Source organism: Alosa alosa, chromosome 17 (assembly GCF_017589495.1).
Source record: "Alosa alosa isolate M-15738 ecotype Scorff River chromosome 17, AALO_Geno_1.1, whole genome shotgun sequence".
Classification (NCBI taxonomy): domain Eukaryota; kingdom Metazoa; phylum Chordata; class Actinopteri; order Clupeiformes; family Clupeidae; genus Alosa; species Alosa alosa.
Window position 1 is genome coordinate 22588824 of NC_063205.1, and position 6123 is coordinate 22594946.

The following is a 6123-nucleotide window of genomic DNA, read 5'->3' on the forward strand; positions in this document are numbered from 1 at the left end:
TTCATCACCATGAACATTTTGAAACATGAAACTAGTGAAACAGCCAAAATATTAAAGATATCTAGGTCACTCTAGCAAGATTGCTTGAGTCGAGTAGATCACAAAGCTTAGTCCATTAGTCCATGAAGCAAATAGGTAAGTATAAAATGTATCTCCTTTGAGTCAAGCTAGCCAAAACGGAAATCTACAGTTGGCCATATTTGTCACCCCAACCCACTCCACCCCTCCCAGACACACAGATACACACAGAGATACACACAGATGTACAATTAATAGTTTCTTTAAAGATGCCCTGCCACATGTATTTCATTACTTTGTGGTAATGTCTGAAGTTCTACCATGGACTCTGTAACATTTTTAAGGAAAACATGATTTGGTTACCTTGTTTCAAGCCTAGCGTGGTATTGAAAGCCTCCATGAAGACTCGATTTGCGCCAGTTCTCATTAATATTCAACGAGCTAAGCTGCTTGACTCTGATTGGCTAATAGCTTGTAGGTTTCGTCCATAACATGACAGCCATTATCAACTAATTTTAGCTTCATGGCGTGAACTTAGCTTGGCTAGCAAGTGCTAGCATTGTCCAAATGTGCATAAATAAAACCTGCTAGGCTAGGGAGTATATTAAACCTGTATAACATAGCACTTCCTTGACTTGACAATTACTATTTACTTACAGGCACTGGTCGTAGACTGCGATGGTAGCTTACTGCTCCAGGCTTCAACAGCAACCTTTTTACAAAGCATGTGGCATTGTTCCAAAAAATAAACTGAAGCCATTTGATCCTCAAGTCTGGGTTCTTGGGCAAAATGCATTGTTGAAGTTCTATTTGTGCATACTTAGCGCACAAGTCCGTTGACATTCAGCCATCCTTGCATAGGCCTACGAAAAAACTGTCACAGAGCTAAACGAATTTTGTGGGCACGGTCATGAATAGTAATCAGCTCATCATTTCCACATCAATCCGAAGAGCTTTTGCAATTGGCCTAATTTCTCCGCTTATTTATTTTCAGTGGCTAGAGCTGACAGAGGAGGTAGCTGTTCATTTTCATATTCACGACATAGCACAAACACATATGGACCTAACATGTTTAAAAAAAATACAAGTAAAAACGGTTTTGTGTGGCAGGGCACCTTTAACAATGCTCTAAACTAAAAAAAAAAAACATACATTGCCAGGTAGAAAGGAGAAAAGGCCAAAGGCCAGATCCTATTATCCTACCTGAGACAAAAAGTTTGAAGTGCTGGTGACTTTGTTTCGATGCTTTCTTCAGACTGACTGATATGATTGACAGACTGACTAAACATGGTTGTTGCTGTTGTTTCCTTGTGCTCCTCGTATTCCTCTCTCTCATTTAACCCAAACACTACCATTTCCACGAGCATGTCCTCTGGGATGGGTCGGACATGATGATCGACAGGAGAGCTGACGTACTCGGAGCAGGACGGGCCAGTCAGGCTTGGACCACAGGTCACATGGAGTTTGTAGAAGAACAGTCCGTGGTTCAGGCTACACACATCATCCTTTGTCCCTTCTCTGAGGTCCACGGTGCAGCTTCCGAGCAGGATGTCGTACTTGTCGTCCTCATCCCACACCTCAAACTTCACCCTGCTGGTCTGGGAGAGAATGACATTACCAATGTCAAAGGCCATGATCCACTCAGGTGAGTTGGGGCTTCTAGCGATGAAAGCGTTCTGAGAGTTGAACACCTTCACTGTGTCTGTAGCTGTGGTGGCGTCACCCCACATTCCATAAGCCCTCACTACAGTGATGTTGACCCGAGCACGACCATGTTTTATGGGACAACAGTCACTATCTACACCAGGCTCACCATGGCAACTGCAGACGCAAGGCTCCTGTGGGTTTCTTCTGATGCCACGTGTGCAGGGCCCAGGGCAGTGTTGCCGAGACCTCTCTCTAGAATATAATGTCTAATGGCTTTGGCCAGCTCTCTCCGCACTGGAAGGTTGGAGGGCAGCAGCTCATGGAGGGGATCCAGTGAGTGGGATATCATGTCTGGGTTGCCTGGCAGGGAGGAGAGCCACTTTTTGAAAATGTCTGGGTCTGCAGAGAAGAGAAGCTCACGCTCTGTGGTGTTGCCACCAAAGATCTCTGTGAACCTGTCGGGAGCAATGAGAAAAAATCAGTTCCAGTTCAGTTCCATGTCATGAATTAATTAAAGCATCACAATGTAGTTAATTTACATTAAAATAAAGGTTTCAAACTCAAACTCACACTGACAGTAAAGAGAATGGAGTCTCTGACATTGCCAATGCGCGAACGACAGGAACACCTGGCATTGCACCATGTAACATTGATTTAGCTGGTAGGACCATGGTCCTTATCATCGGTTTTAGACGAATTAGATAAACAAAAAACTCCCTTTCAAAAGCATGAAACATAGACTCCTAAAAATCAGGGGGATTTTCTCAAACTCCTTAGCTCGCCTGTCCTTGAAGGTGCCAGAGACGCTGTTCTTGGTCTCTAACTTGTTCTTCACTTCTTGACAGGACTTCACCTCTGCTCTTTCTTCCTGGGCTCTCCACCCAGCACTGTCTACAGCCTCCACATTCAAACACATCTGGATCTTGTCCAAGGTCAGGCCCTCTAAGGAGACCAAGCACCGCCTGATGCTGGTCACCGACTGCACCATCAATAGCAATGTACAGTATTACCAGTTGCTGGTACTCTGTCACTCACAGAAACACTCAGCACTGCAGTGATATCTATGCAAGAACACATGTTATGTTCAGAATACTACAGCTAATGTAAGCTAAAGAAAGTTTCCTTTCTGTACCTTTAGTAACCACAGACCACCTTATGGCTGAAGCAGGTACATTTGTCCCACTTTGTTCCATAGAGTACTCAGCCAAAATGGACTTGGTCCCAGCCAGCATCAAGGAGCCTCTCCCCACATTGGTGTCTAGTCCTAGTCCAGCTTTCCAGTCGTTGTCCACACTGGACGTGCTGAAGCGTATCAGGGACTCGCTGGACTGGTGCTGTTTGCTGATGACCCTCACATTGCATCGTTGACCAGGTGTCCAGTCCGCCACTGCCAGTGGGACTTTCTGCATCTTGCCCTCTTGATGCAGGTGTTGTCCTGGACTCTCCACAAGCTCATGTCGATGACGGAGACTCCCGCATCTTGGTGATGTCGAAGCCCTTGCCGTCCAGCTTGGACCCTGGGGCAAACTCAGCCTCTTCACACTCGCGTATGGAGCCTTTGATACACGACTGGGTGGTTTGGGATGTGAGGGGGAGATAGACAGCTGCCATAAAGGTCACGACTGAAACATCCATGGCACTGGCACTGCAAACACAAAAGTAGCCATTAGGTTTTTGTTGTGGATATGTTCCTTGTAAAAGCATTCAACCCCCTGAAAATCACCATGTTCTCACTGACAAAAGATACAGTTATGACACACTCACACACACACTCACACACATACTTACACACACACACACACTTTCATGCCCACACAGTCATGCTGATATATTGTGCGTATAGAAACAGACTTTCTTACCTTGATTACTGTTGTTGAAGTGGCCGTTATATGAATTAGGCATAAGGTTGATGATTGTAAGGGTGTCCAAGGTATTCGGACAATGCTTGTGACCCGACTAGAGAGTCACTCAAAGACAGAGGTACTCAGGTGGCGTGAGGGAAGTGGTTTGTGGATGGAAAAGTTTGGTCAGTGATAGGTCAGTTAGAAGCAGAGTTGCACTGACTGTGTTTCTGTGTGTGTGTGTGTGTGTGTGTGTGTGTGTGTGTGTGTGTGTGTGTGTGTGTGTGTGTGTGAGAGAAAGAGACAAATGATTGGAAGAGTGGGGAGAATCTAAAAATGCATTTTGCGGTGGCTTTGCTGTGTGCAGCATGGCACGGCTTGCTGATGAAGTGTGCTTTATCTTTATTTTCTTTTTCCTTTTTTCTATGAAATCACTTTGTTATGTGCGTTCATGCAGTCTCTGTCACGTCGTTTCTCTAAAGTGGTAAACAACAAAACAACACACAATAAATACATTAAATGAAATTATAAATAAATTATATTTGTAATCTCTTTCTGTGTCTTCCAACTCCTTGGTCTTCCTTGGTCCCTGCCCCCCCCATACACTGGTGCTCTCCGCCTGTGTTCCCCATACACTACACACACACAAACACACACACACACACACACACACACACACACACACACTGGTGCTCTCCTGTGTTTCCCATACACTATAGTGCTCTCACACACATGCACACACACACACACACACACACACACACACACACACACACACACACACACACACACTGGTGCTCTCTGCCTGGTTGGGTTTCCATAACACTGTCCCGTGTACAGTAAAGTCAACATGGCTTTTGCTTTACCATGGTTTCCCTTCCCTTGCTTCTCTCTCTTTCTCTCTCTCTCTCTTTCTCTCTCTCATTCTACCACTCTGTACCTCTCTCTCACATAGACACTGTGAAACACACACACACACACACACACACATACACAAGCAGGCACATGCCACAGAGACTCACACACTCTCATACACACACACGCCGACACACACATGCAGACACACACACAAACACACACACACACACACACACCAGTGGTCCTTAGTAAAACGTTCAGCATGTGTTTTAGTGCTTGTTCATAGGCCAGGGGACTGCAGTGCACTTTTGGCCTCAGGAGGGCATGAGTGGGATAGTCCCCAGAACAGCTGGGCTGCCTGTTCACATGGTCAGAATGCTGCCTCTGCAATTAGGGTGAGTTTCGGTGAGAACCGTGACTCGGGTAATCATATAGAGTTGATATAAATAGGAGAGATGCTGTGTTTGTTTACATTCACGGAAAATGAAACACACAGGCACAATCCTTTTGCCTCGGAGTCATCTCCACATACACAACAATACACATAGACACACATGTGCATGCATGCACACACACACATACATGTGTACCCAAACACATGCACCCAAACACATGCACACACACACACACACAAATACTTGCATGCCCACACAGTCACAGGCACACACACACACAAACACACACACACACTTGCATGCCCACACAGGCACACACACACACACACTTGCATGCCTACATAGTCACAGGCGCACACACACACACACACACACACACACACACACACACACACATGCCGGTAGAGAAACTTGTGTGCAGGCATCTCTTGTTGCAGGTGCATACTCAGCTGCAGAGGCAGTTGCTGAGACAGCAGACAAGTCAGTCTGAAGTTTCATTATCTGATGTGAGAGAGAGAGAGAGAGAAGAGAGAGGGAGAGAGAGTGTGAGTGAGTGAAACAGAGAGAGAGGGAGTGTGAGAAAGTTGGAGAGAGAAAGAGAGACAGAGGGTGAGATAGAGTGCCAGTAGAAGAGAGAGAGAGAGAGAGAAAAAAAACATGAATGAAAAAAGAGGGGGATATAGGTTGACCAAGGAAGAGATGAGGAGACAGAAAGAGTGATTTAAAAAGAGGGATGAAGGGCAAAGGAGAGGAAAGAGAGGAGAAGAGAAGAGGAGAGAAAAGAGAGAGGAGAAGGAGAGGAGAGAGAGAGAAAAGAGAGAGAAGAGGAGAGAGAGAAGAGAAGAGGAGAGGAGAGGAAAGAGACAGGAGAAGAGAGGCAAGAGAGAGAAAAAGAGAAGAGAGAAAAGAGAGGAGAAGAGAGGAGAGAGAGGAGAAGAGAAGAGGAAAGAAAGAGGAGTGAGGATGAGTGTACAGTTTCATGAGAAACCACAGCTTTCAACCACAGCACAGAAGTGCCAAGACTAAGACTCAACTTTACCAAACTCAACAAAACTCACACACACATGTGCGTGCAAATAAACACACACACACACACACACACACACACAAACAAGATACAAACAATACACAACCACAGAGGAGAAGTGTTGCACACACATAAACACACACACAGACACACACACACACGCACACAGACACACTCAGACACAGACATACTGTAGAGAACAGAAACACAAAGGCCACTCTTTTATCCTAATGAATCATCAGGGAGTTAGTCAGTACTCAAGGACCTCCTCCCATTGTTGACACACACACATACACACACACACAAACTGACACACACGCACACACTCACACACACA

The 6123-nt window shown here is 45.5% G+C and overlaps 1 pseudogene; it reads right to left on the bottom strand.

Moving 5' to 3' along the window:
* Positions 1-1125: 1125 nt before the first annotated feature.
* On the bottom strand, positions 1126-3751 carry LOC125310719 (annotated as a pseudogene).
* Between the last annotated feature and the right edge of the window lie 2372 nt (positions 3752-6123).